This window comes from Nicotiana tomentosiformis, chromosome 4, assembly GCF_000390325.3.
Source record: "Nicotiana tomentosiformis chromosome 4, ASM39032v3, whole genome shotgun sequence".
NCBI lineage: Eukaryota > Viridiplantae > Streptophyta > Magnoliopsida > Solanales > Solanaceae > Nicotiana > Nicotiana tomentosiformis.
The window spans coordinates 12,587,140-12,608,068 of NC_090815.1; positions in this window are offsets into that span (position 1 = coordinate 12,587,140).

A 20,929-nucleotide genomic window follows, 5' to 3' on the forward strand; every position below is an offset into this window, starting at 1 on the left:
TTTAGGATGAAAAATATTTACTGGATTTTTATGTAGAATTCCAATCTTTTCATCTATTATTAACGTAAGACTTTGTTTGAATGACCAATAAGTTTAAATGGTGAAACATGATGATTGAGGATTCATATTGCTATAGCATCATATTTATCCGAATCTAATATTTTTTATACAGAATATAAATTGTTATGTGAAAATCTACAAAAATTCTAAATAAATATTAGAACCGAACCTATAATTTTAGAAGTATAATGAATTCAGTTTAATACTAAATTTTTTAAATATTAAATCTATCAAGTTAAAATTTTGAATTAGTTTCTAACATATATATAAGTTGCCTTTGTACCAATCGGTGAAGAACCTGAGAAAATAGAGAGACAATAATAAACAGGTTTCAAAGATATTGCAGTTGGAAACATAAGGATCAATCTTTACTAATATCTTAAATGGCTTGAGAAAGTAGTTATAACATGTTATTGTATATCTTTATTGGTTTCTTTATGCATTTATGTGTTCGGTGAATATTAAACAGGGATTGAAAGAGTACCATTAGGAGTTGTTTGGTAAGATGTATTAAGGAAAATAATATATGTATTAGCTTTCATATTATTAATCCCTCGTTTGATAGTATTTTTCAAATTATATATAACTAATACCTGTATTAGTTATGCACTATATTCAGTATTATTTTTATATATAGCAAACCTGACATTAGCTATACAATATAAAGATAGAATTGCTATTTCAACACCTTTTTCAAATCCTTTCCAAAGTTTTTGTTGGATATTTTTGTAAAGAAATAATTTTTTAAAAAAAATTGTGCAATGCATGTTATTTTTAATACACTAAATCAAACAGTCAATAAGAAATAAATCCAGCATAACTAATCCCGACTTATCTAATTCCAACATTACTAATTCTATTCTTAGCATTATTATACATCCTATTCAGTATTATCCACACACCCTACCAAACTACCCCTTAAAGCACAACTGGATGTTGAATGTTCAGTAATTCCACCATGTCAAACATCAAATAAACTTTTCAACAGTGGCACTTTGGCTCTATTATTGAATTTATTGTCAAACATCTGGCTCACATCTTTGGTACTTAGTTTTAAGATTTAGGTTGGTACTCCCCTTTGATATTCAGAAGTGATACTTTAACTTACTAAACTTTTTATACCTGGTTAACTATCTAATAACCACTGTTACTAATTTATTATGAACAATTTCTTCTAATTATCTTTAAAGTTATTTGATGCAAAAAAGGATCTCTATGACAACCTGTTGAACTTCTGAAATCTACTTGTTTACCCTCAAAATCGGATAACAATTGAATTTGTAAGTAATTTTAAGGATATGTGGACTAATTTGACACAAAATAATAAATTAGATTGCAATTGAAATAAATAATGGTAAAGTAAATGCAAACCACACGAATTGAACAGTATTAGCCTTGGCAGGTTAATCACCCTCGAGCCAGGTACGCTTCGATCGGTGTCAGGACACAGAAGAACAAGAGCTTAAAGAGAAAAAATAATGATGTATTGCTTTGGAATGTGTGTTACCATCTCTTCAATGAATTATCAGACCCCCTTTTATATAGTAGATGAGTCCTATTTTAGGTACAATTCTATAAAAGGTAAAAATCCCTTGATTTACTTATTGCCGGTTCCTTACTGATACGCGCCGAGATTCCCGCCGCAACATCTGCCCGGTTAAGGATATTTCGGTCTTCTGTTGTTTATGCTAACAATATTTCTTAGAGCTCGTTCGGGGCTAGGGTCGACTCCGGGGTCTCGAACTCAATGTTCTCGAAGGCAGGTGTCCTGACCCCGGGTTCTAGTCCGGTGTGACTCGGGGCCGATCTTCAGTCTTGCATTGTCATGTTCCGAGCTTGTCCTTTCATGTCGTAGGCGAACTCGATCTCTATCGTATACAGATAGTACCCTTGTTTTTCGAAGAGTAGACGACGAGAAATGACATGAGCTTCCGATTCTTTCTTCAACACCACACGACAGAAACGACAAAACATTCAAAACATCTCGTCAGTCAAGTCTTAATGGCATTAAATGTTTGTCAGTTGCTGGTCGGCCACTCCTGGATGCAAACTGTCGTTGAAAAACTATAAATACCCCATCATTTTCTCATTCAAACTTTACATTCAAACCTTCTGCCCTCGTACCTTAGCAATCTTAATATTTTCAGGCACTTATATTTCGGTTATTTGAGATCTTTTTATAAGAACTTCTGTTCCGTCTTCATCCCAAACCATCAAGTGTACTCTTTTAACTTCCTCCTTTTTCCTTCATTTTCAAAGAAATGGTGAAGACTTCAAAAATCGTTCCCCAAAAAGAAATTCCTTCTATCTCGCGACCGGCTACCGAAAAGACCATTTCGCGTAATGTTGTCGAGGAACAAGTACTGGAACCTCCTCTGAAAATGTTCATCTAGGGAGGGGGGGGGGATGCCTGGTCAATGCTGATTTTAAGGTCGAAAAGCCCTCCTCCGTACCAGGCCGATGCGAGGAGGTCTCGAGGTACATCTGCTCGATCACCGAGGATATTCTCTCCGAAGTCAAAAAAGATTGTAACTAGATTGACAAACATGTGGTGGTTCCCGAACCTAACGAAGCCATCACCACCCACGCCGAGGGATTTTTAAGTGTTTACACTTATCCCTTCACGCTGGGCCCCTTGGACCCAGTTATCATCGACTTTTGCAAAAGATACGAGGTAACCCTCGGTCAAATTCACCCTTATTTCTGGAGGATCGTAATCCTCCTCCATTTCTTTGTAAGCAAGATCGAATGGTGCCCTTTCACTATCGACCACCTCATGCGCTTATACAATCCCCGACTCTACCAGGGGGTACTGATCAAGCTCGCCCGTCGAGCCAGTAAAGCCCCGTTCTCGAGTATCGATGAAGGTAGAGATCGAAGTTGGCTAGGCCGTTTCATCCGAGAGAGGACCTCGGACTTAATCCCGGCCGAGTACATGCCGTTCCCTGAGAAATGGAACATGTCACGTAAGTATAATTTTGCTTCCAAAATTTAATTTATCGCTTTTTTCCTTCCTTCTTTTCGGTGTGCTGTGGTGGTGTAGCTATTGCTCGGGGTCCCAAATGCAGTTCCTCGACTCAAGGAGTGGGTCGAGGGCATCGTATTACAAATGCCTTATTCCTAGATTTCGTGGCACGAGCTTTCAAAGGGCCGATGGGAGGCCCGTTCGCACGGTGAGATCTCTTTTATGAGTAATATTTGGTTTCCCTTTTACATCATTAAGTTCTCACTTGTTTTATTTCCTTTTGCAGGTTTATCCAAGGATGTAAAAATGAGGCCTTCATCCGGTAGCGATGATTTCCCTATCGAGTCCCCTGCTCCGAGACAGGGTGAAGAGAAGAAAAGAAAAAGGGCTCCGAGTTCTCCGAGCTCGGAGAAGAAGAAGCCAAGGAGAAGGCTGGTGCGTAAATCCAAAGAAAGCACCAGCGCTCGAGCACCATCTTTGGATTATCTCTATCGGCTGAGTGATGAATCCAAAGAAGAACAAGAAGAAGAAGACTTCAATCTGGTGGCCTGAGTGTCGTCACGACTCGAAGGGCAAGGGACATCCGAACCGTAGAGAGATGAGGCCGATCTGCCTCAAGTTAGGGAGGTCGAAGCTTCTCGGGATGTGGGCGACTCCCTAAAGGAAGAACACGGTGTGATCGACATCACCGAGTCACCTTCGTTCACTAACTCCATGTACAATGAGGCTCAGACGGTGAAGGAACGTCCCAACAAGGGGATCCCCGGAGCGGACGACCCCTTCCGTGACTTTTTTGATGGCGTGGATTCTACCGCCACGGAGGATGTTACCGGGTTGGATGACTTGGAGGTGCCTAAGAAAAGTCCTTCTTCGAGAACAAGCGGGCCTTCTTCAAGATCGAAGCTGGTCAACCGATTTCCAGCTCCGAGTGTGGATCCCGACCGGAAGCGGTCGATCGTTATCTCCGTTTCGGAGGATGCCCGGATCCTTTCTGCCCCATAGGGGTGGCCAGCTATCTTCGACGCTTGGTGACCCAGGATGACCAAGCTAAGATGAATGAGGTAGATGTGCCCTGCCTGTTCAATGAAGCACAACATGCACTAAACCGGGTAACTTCAAATATCTCTTCAAGATTTCAATTCATACTTGGACTAATTTATAGATAATCTTAATATTTTTCTTTGTGTCTGCAGGCCTCGGTGCTTCATCATGAGACCTTTCTCCGATATCGGGACGAGCTAAACCGCCTTGAGGCCGAGGTCCGAGGGCTCACAGAGAAAAGAAATTCTTACAAACTTCTCAGCGAGCAGCGTGAGGGGGAGGCTAAGAGCCTCCGGGCTGAGCTGGAGGTGGCTTGGAAGGAGCATGTGTCACGACCCAAACTAACCCCTGTCGTGATGGTGCCTATCGTGGAACTAGGCAAGCCGACTCATTTCCAAAACAAACTGATATTTTCATTTCAAAGATAATTTCAATGTTATTTAACACAAAAACCTTCGTAAAGGAGTTCCAATCAAAATAAAAGTGCGGAAGGAAAAACCCGACATCAGGGTGTCACTAGTCATAAGCATCTACTACAATCTGTCTAATAATATCAAGGCTAACTCAGCCTGAAAAGTAGCTAAATACAACTAGAGAAAGATAAGAGGGAGAAGAGCAGGGGTTGCGATCGACAAACAACTACCTTGCTATCTCCAAGAAAAATCTGCAACCAGAACAATCAATAACCGCTACCGTGTCCAGCTACACCTGAATCTGCACACAAGGTGCAGGGAGTAACGTGAGTATGCCAACTCAGTAAGTAACAACAATAAATAAAGACTTAGCAGTAGTGACGAGCAATAAAGCATATCAAGTTCATATCACAAAAATTCGGTAAGTACAACATGCTTTAAAAATCAGTGTTTAAATCAAATCATCTCGTTTAAACACGGTTACAGTAAAATCATTTAAAGATATTTTTCAATAGTTTTTCAAACAGAGGAAAAATGCAAAGGTGAGAAAAAATGAAGAAATCATAAACAATCCCTCCGGCAAACCTCACAATCACTCTTGCCACTCGGGCATACCTCACAATCACTCATGCCTCCCAGTCACTCAGCATTCGGCACTTGGCACTCGACACTCACACTCAGTAGGTACCTGCGCTCACTGGGGGTGTGTATAGACTCCGGAGGGGCTCCTTCAGCTCAAGCGCTATATCAAGCCAAATCATGGCATAAATCACTCAGGCCCTCGGCCGATATCAAACATGCTGCGGCGTGCAGCCCGATCCCATAAATATGAAACATGCTGCGGCGTGCAGCCCGATCCCATAAATATCCTCACAAATCAGGCCCCCGGCCTCACTCAGTCATAAACCTCACAAGCCACTCAGGCATTTCAGTAAAACAGGGCATTCGGCCCAAAACATTTGTATGCATCAAAATAGAGTCATAAAACTGAGTTATGCGGTAAACATGTATAATCATGACTGAGTATAGATTTTCAATCGAAAACAGTGAGGGGATAATAAGAAACGGCCCCTAAGGGTTCAAACAACACTGGCACAAGGCCCAAACATGGCATTCAGCCAAATTTATAGAAACTCTTTCTAAAACATATAAGTATCATATAATTTCAACAAAGTATGCAACTTTACAGTTGCTACGAGATGGACCAAGTCACAATCCCTAACATTGCACGCCCACACGCCCGTCACCTAGCATGTGCGTCACTAAAAATAGTAGAATGATACAAAAATCCGGGATTTCATACCTTCAAGACTAGATTTACTATCGTTACTTACCTCAAACTAGTCAAATCTCTACCCCGCAATACTCTTGCCTCTGGACTCGGCCTCCAGATACTCCAAATCTATTCACAATCAGTACAATACCATCAATATATGCTAATGGAATGAATTCCAATGGAAAAGCTACAAAATTAGACCAAAACCCAAAATTGGCTCAAACCTGGCCCCCGGTCCCACATCTCGAAATCTGACAAAATTCACAAAACTAGAAAACTCATTCACTCACGAATCTAACCATACCATATTCATCAAAATTTGACATCGTTTGATCCTTCAAATCCTTAAATTACTTCTCCAAAAATCCCAAGCCCTAACCCCTCATTTTCACTAATTACATGATTTAACAATGGGAAATCACCATATATACGAGTATTAGGACTCAAGCAACTTACCTCACTGATAGCCCTTGAATCACCCTTCAAAAATCACTCCAAAAGCTCCAAAAACCGACTTGAAAAATGGTGGAAATGAACCAAATTTGCGAAGGGTTCTATTTATGGTTTCTGCCTAGGTTTTTCGCACCTGCGGGCTCTTTTTCCGCGCCTGCGGGACCGCACATGCGGTCAAGGCACCGCATCCGCGAACTCCACTTAATTCCGTAGCTTCCGCACCGGCGCTCCAGGCCTCGCACATGCGGGCTTGCAGGTGCGGCCAAATCCTTCGCGCCTGCGCTCCAGCCTTGGCCTCACATTTTTCCACATCTGCGCAGCAAATTCTCGCGCCTACGAAAGCGCACCTGCGCGTTTCTTCCGCTTCTGTGAAGCCTGCCCAGCATTCCCCTTTCCGCATCTGCACCCCAGGTTTCGCACTTGCGGGCTCGCATATGCGACCTCCCACTCGCACTTGCGCAACCTGCTTAGCCCAGCATTGCCCGCACCTGCGAACTCCCCACGCGCACCAGTGGCCTCGCACCTATGACTCTTTCTTCCGCAGGTGCGAATATAGCAGTAGCAGCAGCTTCAGCTGCATTTTCCAACTTCGACAAATCCGTTAACCACCCGGAATTACTCCGAGGCCCTCGGGACCTCAACCAAAAATACCAACAAGTCATGTATCAACATACCAACTTAGTCGAACCTTCGAATCACTCAAAACAACATCAAATCATCAAATTACCCTTGGATTCAAGCCTAAGAACTTCTAAATTTTCAAATTTGGTAACCAATGCCGAAACCAACCAAACCACGTCCGAATGAACTTAAATTTTGTACACACATCACAAATGATACTACGAACCTACTCCAACTTTCGGAATTCCATTCCGACCCCGATATCAAATTTTTCACTGCCGACAGAAATCACAAAATTTCTCATTTTGCCAATTCAAGCCTAATTCTACCACGGACCTCCAAATCACATTCCGAACGCACTCCTAAGTCCAAAATCACCTAACGGAACCATCAGAATTCAAATCCGAGATCGTTTATATATAGGTCAATATCCAGTTGACTTTTCCAACTTAAGTTTCTACTTAAGAGACTAAGTGTCTCAATTCACTCTGAAACCACTCCGGTCCCGAACCAACTAACCTGATATAACATAATATAGCTGAATAAAAAAAAAGAAGTAGAAATGAGGGAAATGGGGCTATAACTCTCGAAACGACCGGCCGGGTCGTCATATCCTCCCCCTCTTAAACATCTGTTTGTCCTCGAATGGGTATAGAAACATACCTGGAGTCTCGAATAGGCGTGGATATCTGCTCCGCATCTCCCGCTCTGTCTCCCAGGTGGCCTCCTCCACAGGTTGACCTCTCCATTGCACCTTCACTGAAGCTATATCCTTTGACCTCAACCTTCAAACCTGCCGATCCAAAATAGCCACCGTCTCCACATCATAAGTCATATCACCCTCCAACTGGGTGGCAAGGCAAGCTTATAAGCCACCTCTCCTATCCTCTGAAGCACCTCAAAAGGCCCAATGAACCGGGGGCTCAACTTGCCCCTCTTCCCAAACCTCATAACACCCTTCATGGGTGATGCCTTCAGCAAAACCTTCTCCCCAACCATAAAAGACACATCACAGACCTTCCTATCCGCGTAGCACTTCTGCCGAGACTGCTCCTGAATCAATTTCACCTTATCTAATGCCTACTGGACCAAGTCTGTACCTAAGAGCCTAGCCTCACCCGGCTCAAACCATCCAACCAGAGATCTACACCTCCTCCCATATAAAGCCTCATACGGAGCCGTCTGAATACTCGACTGATAACTGTTGTTATATGCAAACTCCGCGAGTGGCAGAAACTGGTCCCATGAACCCCCAAAGTCAATGACACAAGCGTGCAACATGTCCTCCAATATCTAAATTGTGCGCTCGGACTACCCGTCCGTCTGAGGGTGAAAAGTTGTGCTCAACTCAACCTGAGTACCCAACTCTCGCTGTACTGCCCTCCAAAACTGCGATGTAAACTGAGCGCCCCTATCTGAAATGATGGAAACTAGAACACCATGCAGGCGAACAATCTCTCGAATGTAAATCTCAGCCTACCGTTCTGAAGAGTAAGTAGTACCAATTGGAATGAAGTGCGCGGACTTGGTCAGCCAATCCACAATAACCCAAATAGCATCGAACTTCCTCGAAGTCCGTGGGAGCCCAACTAAAAAGTCTATGGTGATCCGCTCCCACTTTCACTCTGGGATCTCTAATCTCTGAAGCAAGCCACCCGGTCTTTGATGCTCATACTTAACCTGCTGACAGTTGAGACACCGAGCCACAAACCCAACTATATCCTTCTTCATCCGCCTCCACCAATAGTGCTGCCTCAAATTCTGGTACATCTTTGCGGCACCTGGATGGATGGAATACCGCGAGCTTTGGGCCTCCTCAAGAATCAACTCTCGAAGCCCATCAACATTAGGCACACATATCCTGCCCTGCATTCTTAGCACGCCGTCATCACCAATAGTCACATCCCTAGCATCACCTCTCTGAACCCTGTCCTGAAGAATGAGCAAGTGGGGGTCATCATACTGACGCTCCCTGATACGGTCATAAAGAGAAGACCTGGAGACCACACAAGCCAATACCCGACTAGGCTCCGAAATATCCAATCTGACAAGCTGGCCCGCTAAGGCCTGAACATCCAATGCCAAAGGTCTCTCTGCTACTGGAAGATATGCTAAACTCCCCAAACTCTCTGCCCGACGACTTAAAGCATCGGCCACCACATTAGCCTTCCCCGGATGGTATAAGATAGTGATATCATAGTCCTTAAGAAGCTCCAACCATCTCCGCTGACGCAAATTAAGATCTTTCTACTTTAACAGATACTGCAGACTCCGATGATCAGTATAGATCTCATAATGAACCCCATACAGATAATGGCACCAAATCTTCAAGGCATGAACAATGGCTGCCAACTTAAGATCATGGACAAGATAGTTCTTCTCATGGGTATTCAACTGGTGCGAGGCGTAGGCAATCACCCTACCCTCCTGCATCAAAACACAACCAATGCCTATCCTTGAGGCATCACAATACACGGTGTAAGAACCTGAAGCTGATGGCATAACTAACACTGGAGTTGTGGTCAAAGTAGTCTTGAGCTTCTGAAAGCTCTCCTCACACTCATCCGACCACCTGAATGGAGCACCCTTTTGGGTCAATTTGGTCAAGGGCAATGCAATAGATAAAAATCCCTCCACAAAGCGACGATAGTAACCCGCCAAACCAAGAAAGCTCCTAATCTTCGTGGCTGGGGACGGTCTTGGCCAATTCTGCACCGCCTCTATCTTCTTCAGGTCCACCTGAATAACCTCACTGGACACCACGTGTCCCAAGAATGCTACTGAACTGAGCCAAAACTCACACTTGGAGAACTTTGCATAAAGCTTCTCCTCCCTCAATCTCTGTAATACAATCCTCAAATGCTGAGCGTGATCCTCGTGACTACAAGAATACACCAGGATATCATCAATGAATACAACAACGAATAAGTCCAAATAGGGCTGAAATACACTGTTCATCAAATACATGAATGCTGCTGGGGCATTGGTCATCCCAAAGACATTACCAAGAATTCATAATGGCCATATCGGGTCCTGGAAGCTGTCTTAAGAATATCTGAATCCCGAATCTTCAGCTGGTGATAACTGGACCTCAAATCAATCTTGGAGAACACCCTCGCTCCCTGAAGCTGGTCGAATAAATCATCAATACGAGGCAAAGGATACTTGTTCTTGACTATGACCTTGTTCAACTGTAATCAATACACATTCTCATGGAACCATCCTTCTTCTTCACAAATAGAACCGGTGCACCCCAAGGTGACACACTAGGCCAAATAAACCCCTTATCAAGGAGTTACTGAAGCTGTTCTTTCAATTCCTTCAACTCCGCCGGTGCCATACGATACGGTGGAATAGAAATGGGCTGAGTGCCCGGCACCAAATCAATACCAAAGTCAATATCCCTGTCAGGCGCCATGCCCGACAGGTCTGCAGGAAACAAATCCGAAAAATCATGTACCACCAGAACAGAATCAATGATAGGAGTCTCTGCACTAACATCCCTCACAAAAGCCAAATAAGATAGGCAACCCTTCTCAACCATGCGTTGATCCTTCAAATATGAAATCACCCTACTTGGTACATAATCTACATAACCGCTCCACTCAACCCTCGGAATTCCCGGCATAGCCAATGTCACCATCTTAGCGTGACAATCTAGAACATCATGACATGGAGATAACCAATCCATACCCAATATCACATCAAAGTCGACCATACTGAGCAGCAAAAGGTCAACTTGGGTCTCTAGACCCCCAATAGTCACCACACATGACCGATATATGCGGTCCACAATAATAGTATCACCCACAAGAGTAGATACATGAACAGAAGAAACTAGAGACTCATGGGGAATATCCAGAAAATGGGCAAAATACGAGAAAACATATGAATATGTGGAACCAGGGTCAAATAATACTGAGGCATCTCTGTGGCAAACTGAGACAATACCTGTAATCACAGCATCTAAAGCAATAACATCTGGTATGGTAGGGAGGGCATAGAAACGGGCCTGGCCACCCCCTGATCTACCTCCCCCTCTAGGGCGACCCCTAGCTGACTGACCTCCACCCCGAGCTGACTAGGCGGGTGGTGAGGTAACTGGTGCTAAAGTCGGAGGCTGACTCCTCTGCTGAGATAGACCTCCATGACGACGAGGACAATGCCTCCACATATGTCCAAGCTCCCCACACTCAAAACAACTCCCTGCTGCTGGTGGCGGAAACTGAAAGGAACCCCTAGCACTGGGATGACTAGTAGAAGAACCTGGCATGGAAGAGTCCTGAACAGGTGGAGCACGGGACGAACTCTGTGCTGGAAGGGCACTAAGTGATGAGTGGCCCTGATGAGAACTGTGAGAACCATGGCCAGATGATGCACCACGATGAAATGGCTGAGCTGACTGAGCATGTCTAAAATGATGACCTCTACCGTGTTGGGACTGACCCCCAAAAGGAGCACCGCTGAATCCACCTTGACCACGAGGCTTCTTGGCCTCCCTTTCAACCCTCTCCTGACCGCGAACCATCTCAATCTGCCGAGCAATGTCGACAATATCATCAAAAGTAGCACCCTAAACCCTCTCTCTGGTCATGAGCAACTGTAGCTGATAAGTGAGACCATCAATAAACCTCATGATCCTCTCCCTGTCTATGGGAACCAACAAGATCGCATGATGGGCCAACTCGGAGAACCGCATCTCATACTGTGTCACAGACATATCACCCTGGCGAAACAGCTCAAACTTTCTGCGCAGCTCCTCTCTGCGGGATCGAGGCACGAACTTCTCCAAAAAGACCACAGAGAACTGCTGCCAAGTAACGGGTGCTGCGCCAATAGGCCTATGCCTCTCGTAAGTCTCCCACCATCTGAGTGCAACCCCAAAAAACTGAAAGGTAGTGAATGAGACCCCACAAGTCTCCAAAATACCAGCAGTACGGAGTATCCTCTGACACCTGTCCAAAAAGTCCTAAGCATCCTCCCTCTCTGTGCCACTGAAAGGTGGTGGCTGGAGTCTCCCAAACCTCTCCAACCTACGCTGATCATCCTCAGGCATAGTAGGAACCACATAATCCTGAGCAACTACAACCAGCTGGGCTGGTGGTGCCTCCGGAGTCTGAAGTCCCTGAACAACCTGCTAGGGTGTGCGAGCGACGGGAGTCTGAGTGCCTCCCCTGGCCTGAGAAGTGGCTGCGGCCGTCGAAATAGAGACTGCCTGAGCAAGGCCAGTACACGCTGTTAGAATCTAAGCTAGGGCCTCCTGAAGGACTGGAATCACAATAGGCACAGGTGGTGCCTAAGCTGGTGCATCAACAACTGGAACCTGGTCCTGATCTGGGACAACCGGTGGATCTGCAGGTACTGCCCCAACTGCTGTACGGGCTGCACCTCTCCCCCTACCACGGCCTCGGCCTCTTGCGGCCCTGACTGGTGGTACTGGTGGCTGGCCCTCCTGACCGGTAGCACGAGTCCTCACCATCTGTGAGAGAATGAAACAACAGATGTTTAGTTACTAGAATCAACAGATTTGCACGACAAGAATTCAAGAATGTGGAGTTTCCTAAAGGTTCTGCAGCCTCTCGAAGATAAGTACAGACGTCTCCGTACCAATCCGCAAGACCCTACTAAACCCGCTCATGACTCGTGAGACCTACGTAACCTAGGCTTTGATACCAATCTGTCATGACCCAAACTAACCCCTGTCGTGATGGCGCCTATCGTAGAACTAGGCAAGTCGACTCATTTCCAAAACAAACCGATATTTTCATTTCAAAGATAATTTCAATGTTATTTAACACAAAAACCTTTGTAAAGGAATTACGATTAAAATAAAAGTGCGGAAGGAAAAGTCCGACATCGGGGTGTCACTAGTCATGAGCATCTACTACAATCTGTCTAACAATATCAAGGCTAACTCAGCCTGGAAATAGCTAAATACAACTAGAGGAAGATAAGAGGGAGAAGAGCAGGGGCTGCGATCGCCAAACAGCTACCTTGCAATCTCCATAAAAAATCTGCAACCAAAACAATCAATAACCGCTACCGTGTCCAGCTATACCTGAATCTGCACACAAGGTGCAGGGAGTAACGTAAGTACGCCAACTCAGTAAGTAACAACAATAAATAAAGACTGAGCAGTAGTGACGAGTAATAAAGCATATCAAGTTCATATCACAAAAATTCAGTAAGTACAACATGCTTTAAAAATCAGTGTTTGAATCAAATCATATCGTTTAAACCCGGTTCCAGAAAAATCATTTAAAGATATTTTTCAACAGTTTTTCAAACAGAGGAAAAATGCAAAGGTCAGTAAAAATGAAGAAATCATAAACAGTCCCCGGGCAAACCTCACAATCACTCTTGCCACTCGGGCATATCTCACAATCACTCTTGCCACTCGGGCATACCTCTCAATCACTCATTTCTCCCAGTTACTCAGCACTCGCACTCAGTAGGTACCTGCGCTCACTGAGGGTGTGTACAGACTCTGGAGGGGCTCCTTCAGCTCAAGCGCTATATCAAGCCAAATCATGGCAAAAATCACTCAGGCCCTCGGCCGATATCAAACATGTTGCGGCATGCAGCCCGATCCCATAAATATGCAACATGCTGCGGCGTGCAGCCCGATCCCATAAATATCCTCCCAAATCAGGCCCTCGACCTCACTCAGTCATAAACCTCACAAGCCACTCGGGCATTTCAGTAAAACAGGGCATTCGGCCCAAAACATTTGTATGCATCAAAATAGAGTCATAAAACTGAGTTATGCGGTAAACATGTATAATCATGACTGAGTATAGATTTTCAATCGAAAACAGTGAGAGGATAATAAGAAAAGGCCCCTAAGGGTGCAAACAACACTGGCACAAGGCCCAAACATGGCATTCAACCCAATTTACAGAAACTCTTTCTAAATCATATAAGTATCATATAGTTTCAACAAAGTATGCAACTTTACAGTTGCTACGGGACAGGCCAAGTCACAATCCCCAACAGTGCACGCCCACACGCCCGTCACCTAACATGTGCGTCACTAAAAATAGTAGAATGATACAAAAATCCGGGGTTTTATACCCTCAGAACTAGATTTACAATCGTTACTTACCTCAAACCGGTCAAATCTCTACCCCGCAATGCTCTTGCCTCTGGACTCGGCCTCCAAATGCTCCAAATCTATTCACAACCAGTACAATACCATCAATATACACTAATGGAATGAATTCCAACGGAAAAGCTACAAAATTAGACCAAAACTCGAAATTGGCTCAAACCCGGCCCCCGGCCCACGTCTCGAAATCCGACAAAATTCACAAAACTAGAAAGCTTATTCACTCACGAATCTAACCATACCAAATTCATCAAAATCCGACATCGTTTGGTACTTCAAATCCTTAAATTACTTCTCCAAAAATCCCAAGCCCTAACCCGTCATTTTCACTAATTACATGATTAAACAACGGAAAATCACCACATATACGAGTTTTAGGGCTCAAGCAACTTACCTCACTGATAGCCCTTGAATCACCCTTCAAAAATCACTCCAAAACTCCAAAAACCGACTTGAAAATGGTGAAAATGAACCAAATTCGCAAAGGGTTCTATTTATGGTTTCTGCCCAGGTTTTTCGCACCTGTGGGCTCTTTTTCTGTGCCTGTGGGACTGCACATGCGGTCAAGGCGCTGCATCCGCGAACTCCACTTAATTCCGTAGCTTCCACACCTGCACTCCAGGCCTCGCACATGCGGGCTTGCAGGTGCGGCCAAATCCTTCGCGCCTGCGCTCCAGCCTTGGCCTCACATTTTTCCGCATCTGCGCAGCAAATTCTCGCGCCTGTGAAAGCGCACCTGCGCGTTTCCTCCGCTTCTGCGAAGCCTGCCCAGGATTTCCCTTTCCGCATCTACGCCCCAGGTTTCGCACCTGCGGGCTCGCAGATGAGATCTCCCACTCGCACCTGTGCAACCTGCCTAGCCCAGCATTGCCCGCACCTGCAAACTCCCCACACGCACCAGCGGCCTCGCACCTGCGACTCTTTCTTCCGCAGGTGCGAAAATAGCAGTAGCATCAGCTTCAGCTGTATTTTCCAACTTCAACAAATCTGTTAACCACCCGGAATTACCCCGAGGCCCTTGGGACCTCAACCAAAAATACCAATAAGTCATATATCAACATACCAACTTAGTCGAACCTTCGAATCACTCAAAACAATATCAAATCATCAAATTACCCTCGGATTCAAGCCTAAGAACTTCTAAATTTTCAAATTCGGCAACCGATGCCGAAACCAACCAAACTACGTCCGAATGACCTCAAATTTTGCACACACATTACAAATGACACTACGAACCTACTCCAACTTCCGAAATTCCATTCCGACCCCGATATCAAATTTTTGACTACCGACAGAAATCGCAAAATTTTTAATTTTGCCAATTCAAGCCTAATTCTACCACGGACCTCCAAATCACATTACAGACGCACTCCTAAGTCCAAAATCACCTAACGGAGCTAACGGAACCATCAGAATTCAAATCCGAGATTGTTTACGCATAGGTCAACATCCAGTTGACTTTTCTAACTTAAGTTTCTATTTAAGAGACTAAGTGTCTCAATTCACTCTGAAACCTCTCCGGTCTCGAACCAACTAACCCGATATAACATAATATAGCTAAATAACACAAAAATAAATAGAAATAGGGAAAACGGGGCTATAACTCTCGAAATGACCGCTCGGGTCGTCACAACATGCTGATTTGGTCGAGCAAGTAAAAATATTTGAGGTTAATGACAATGAGCTAGGCTTGGTGATTAACGGTCGGAATCCGCAGGTCCAACCAAAAATCGATCGGATCGATCAACTGCGAGCTGAGATGGACATTGTCAAGGGCGAGACCGATAAATAAAGGGGCATGATGGACCGCCTGGCCTCGGAAAAGAAGACTGCTCAGGCGCAGCTGGCTTCAGCTGAGGCCCAGCTTCGAGCGTCAAAAGAAAAGGCCGAGGTGCAGGCCAAAAGGATGGGGAGCTCCAGTCCCAGCTAAGTGTAGCTGTCCCCGATCGAGGAAATCTTGCTAAGGAGCTGGAAACGGCCAAGTCGGTGGTCGTTGTTGTTAAAGCCGATGCCAACAAAATAGTGGCCCAATATAAGTCAATACCGAGGCATACCAGGTCCGAATGAAAGATATCGTCGAGCATGCGAAGCGGCAATCCCGAAGGGATGCCCTCGAGGAGATTCAAGCTCTGGGTTTCGACTTGTCGGCCAAAATCGAGAGTGCTAAGGGGCTCGAAGCCGAGGCCAAGATTTTGGCTTATCCCGAGGAAGACTCCGAGGGTTTGAGTGAATCCGATGGTGGAGGAGACTCTGAAGACCCTGGCGACGAGGCGGGCTCCGGTGAAGACCAGGCCGTTTAAGTGTCTTGTACACTTTTTGTATTTTTGTACTTGTGTACTTTTGTACTTTTTGTCAAGGCCGTTTGGCATTTGTAAAGACTTTACGTATATATAAAAGAAAAGCTTGTTTTCCCTTCGGCAATCTCTGAGTTTTGTTGTGTACTTTGCTTTATTATTTATATTTGCAAAGATCGAAATGACTTAGCATGAGATAGTTAGGTCATGTTCGGAGATTCGAACAGGCCTTGCCTTCGACATTATTTTGGTTAAGGCATCGTGGGGGTTTGGTATGACCGAAAACTTTTTCCCAAAGTAGTTATAATTTTTAGATTATAGTTTGCCGAGGGTAGCCTTTAGAACCGGTTTTAAAAATGTTTAAGGCCTTATTTTTTATTACATGCTACGGATGTCTCCGAGCCGTTTTAATATGGCCGTAACCTTCTTATTTCGGGTATTTCCCAGTAAGCTTGTCACCTCGAGTTATCCGGGCTTGCCTAAGATAACAGTTTCCGAATGGGGATGGTCGTAGCCTTTAAGGTTCAGGCGCTGCCTAATAGGTCTTGTGCCCCCGGGCTCCGATAGCCTGAGCCGTTCGAGTTTATTTTTGGATGGCAGTCCTCAATTGGGAGTGATCATTTGAACTCGGATAAGGTGGCCCTTGGGCTCGATACTTTTAGGGGATCGTATGTAGGAAATTCCTTAAGAAAGAAGAGAAGTTTTTAAGGGACAAGATATTTATCCTCAAGGTAAATACTTCTTTTTATTCTTGTGCGTAATAGTTACACATGTGTACAAGCTTTGTGTCAGGGCTCGAGCAGTCTGTGTAGGCATGGTTCATTTGAGCGTTTGGCCCTTACAGTAAATCCTATCGATTAGGCCGAGACCATTCAATCATAAAGTTTATTTCCTTGCTAAAATCGTTATCTGAGGGTAATGCCCCCAATGTTCGGGGCTGATCGTAGATAGACCTCGAATACTATTGTCGTGATCTTCGATACCGGTTCATAATCGGCCTTCAATTCTAAGTTAGCACGACTTACTATTGCCTCGTTAAAAACCTTGCCGGAAAACCTATTTGGGACAAAACTGATTCAAGGAAAAAAGAGTGCAACGCGTGCTTTCAGGCCTAAAGATTGTATCGTACTTTGATGATTGCCTGCAAGTGTTAGTTCAGAATGCAAATAAATAAAAGGAAATGAATAAGGTCGTACTTTAACAGTAGTATCGATTCAAGTGAGCTATGTTCCAATTGTTCGGTAGTTACTCACCGTTCATTGTTCCGAGTTTATACGATCCTTTACATGTGATCTTGATAATTTGATAAGGGCCTTCCCAGTTTGGTCCCAACTTCCCTTTGTTCTGGCTCCAGGTATTTAGCGTGACCTTCCTTAACACCAAGTCCCCAATATTAAAATATCGAAGGTTGTCCCTTCGATTGTAATATCTCTCGATCCGCTGTTTTTGGGCGGCCAACCGGACAACGGTTGCTTCGCGCCTTTCGTCTAATAGATCTAGGCTCGAATTCATAGCCTCATCGTTTGATTCCTTGGTTGCGTATCAGAACCTGAGACTGGGTTCTCTGACTTCTCCCGGTATCAGAGCTTCGGTGTCGTAAACTAGTGAGAACGGGGTGGCCCCGGTACTGGACTTCTATGTCGTACGGTATGCCCATAAGACTTCGTACATAATTTCCTTCCATTTTCCTTTGGCGTCAGTCAACATCTTTTTGAGGTTTTGGAGTATGGTTTTGTTGGTCGATTCTGCTTGTCCGTTCCCGCTAGGGTGGTAAGGTGTCGATATGATCCTTTTGATCTTATGATCTTCAAGAAACTTGCTTACATTGCTGCCGATGAATTGTTTCCCGTTATTGCATACAATCTCGGCCAGCATCCTGAACCGGCATATGATGTGGTCCCAAATAAAATCGATGACTTCTTTCTCCCTGACCTTTTCGTATGCCTGGGCTTCCACCCACTTAGAAAAATAGTCAGTCATAAACAATATAAATTGAGCCTTACCGGGTGTCCACGGAAGGGGGCGAACGATATCCATTCCCCACTTCATGAACGACCATGGTGACAAAACCGAATGCAACAGCTCCCCGGGCTGATGAATCATCGGAGCGTGTCTTTGACATTCATCACATTTTCGTACAAACTCCTTCGAGTCCTTTTCCATATCGGTCCAGTAGTAGCCGACTCTGATTATTTTTCGAACCAATGATTCAGCAATGATTTCCACAGGTGCCTTTGTGGATTTCCCTTAAAACATACTCGGTATCCCCTGGTCCTAGACATATCGCGAGTGGGCCATCGAATGTTCTTCTGAACAGGGTTCCATCTTCGGACATGCTAAATTGGGCTGCCTTTGTACGTAGGGCCCTCGATTATTTTATATCCGAGGAAAGTTTTTCGGTCATCAGATATTCTATATATTTATTTCTCCAGTCCCAAGTTAGGCTTGTCGAGTTAATCTCGGCATGGCCCTATTCCACTACCGATCTCATAGGTTGTATGACTGCCCCCGAGTTAAACTCATCATCCTCGACCGATAATCCTAAATTAACAAGGGCATCGGCCTCACTGTTTTGATCCCGAGGTACGTGTTGCAAAGTCCATTCTTTGAACCGATGTAATTTTACCTGCAACTTATCCATGTACCTTTGCATTCGTTCTTCTCTGACCTTGAATGTCCCATTAACTTGGTTTACCACGTGAAGGGAGTCGCACTTGGCTTCGATCACCTCTGCCCCCAAGCTTTTGGCTAGTTCGAGACCTGCAATCATGGCCTCATATTCGACCTCGTTGTTAGTCAATTTCACAGTTCTAATAGATTGTCTAACTATATTGCATGTTGGTGGCTTCAATATGATGCCAAGTCCGGACCCTTTTGCGTTCAAGGCGCCATCCGTAAAGAGGGTCCAGATCCCCGAGGAGGCCTCTGAGTTGATTAATAACTCTCTTTTGACCTCGGGTATTACGTCGGCCAAAAAGTCTGCCAAAATTTGAGATTTAATGGCGGCCCGGGGTCGATATTCAATATCATACCTACTGATTTCTACGACCTATTTGGCCAACCGGCCCAAGAGCTCGGGCTTATGCATAACATTCCTCAACGGGTAAGTAGTCACGACACATATGGGGTGACACTAGAAGTATGGTTTTAGCTTTCTAGAGGCGCTTAGCAAAGCGAGCGCCAACTTTTCTAGGTGAGGGTACCTAGTTTCGGCCTCACCTAGGGTCCTGCTAACATAGTAAATTGGAAATTGCATACCTTGCTCTTCACGGACCAGGACTCCACTTACCTCTATCTCCGATACTGCCAAATACAAGTATAGTTGTTCGTCTGTATTCAGCGTGTGAAGCAGCGGTGGGCTTGATAGATACCACTTGAGCTCCTCCAAGGCCCGTTGGCACTCCGGGGTCCGTGAGAAGTTATTCTTTTTCTTCAGTAGTGTGAAGAACCGGTGGCTCTTGTCGGAGGACCTTGAAATTAATCGCCTCAGGGCGGCTATACGTCCGGTTAATATTTGCACGGCCTTCGCGTTGTCCACAACCGTGATATCTTCGATGGCTTTGATCTTGTCGGGGTTGATCTCGATTCCTCGGTTGGATACCATAAACCCGAGAAATTTACCTGATCCAACTCCAAACGCACATTTCTTCGGGTTCAACTTCATATTCTATTTCTTTAATATGCTGAAGGTTTTCTGCAAATGTTTTAAATGGTCCTCTGCTCGCAGGGACTTAACCAACATATCGTCAATGTAAACCTCCATTGATTTTCCTATTTGTTCCTCGAACATCCGGTTTACTAAGCGTTGGTAAGTGGCATCGATGTTTTTTAATCCGAATGGCATCACGTTATAGCAGTATGTGCCGTACTTAGTGATGAAGGAGGTTTTTTCCTGATCATCCGAGTTCATCCGTATTTGGTTGTACCCGGAGTAGGCATCGAGAAAACTGAGGATCTTGTGGCCGGCCGTGGCATCGATCATGCGATAGATGTTGGGCAAAGGGAAGGAGACCTTGGGACATGCCTTATTAAAATCCTTATAGCCTACACACATTCTTAATTTATTCCCTTTTTAGGGACTACCACTACATTTTCTAACCAATCCGGGTATTTGACCTCCCGAATGGACCCTATTTTAAAGAGTTTAGATACCTCGTCCTTGATGAAAGCATGTTTGACCTCGGACTGGTGTCTCCTTTTATGCTTGACCAGATGGAACTTTGGGTCCAGGCTCAGTTTGTGAGTGGTTATCTCCAGTGGGATCCCTTTCATATCAAGGTGGGACCAAGCGAAACAATCTTCATTAGCTATAAGAAATTGAATGAGTTTTTTTTTGAGATCGAGGATTAACCCCGTGCCCAGGTATACCTTTCGATCGGGCAAATGTTCACTCAATGCGACTTGTTCCAGTTCCTCGACCGGTGATTTTGTAGCGTCGGATTCATCGGGGGCTATGAAAGATCTGAGGACCCTGTAATCATCGTCTTCATCAGTCCCCTGTTTCTCCGGTTGAATCGGGGCTGGTGTCGGTAATTGCTATTTAGCTTCTTGCTTTGCGATCAAACCCAACCCCTTTGTCGTTGCAAGTGCGGATATCAGAATCGCCTCTTCGACCGCAAATATCTCCTTTGTGGCTGGCTATTCTCCATAGATTATCTTAATCCCACCTGGTGTTGGGAATTTTAACACTTGGTGCAG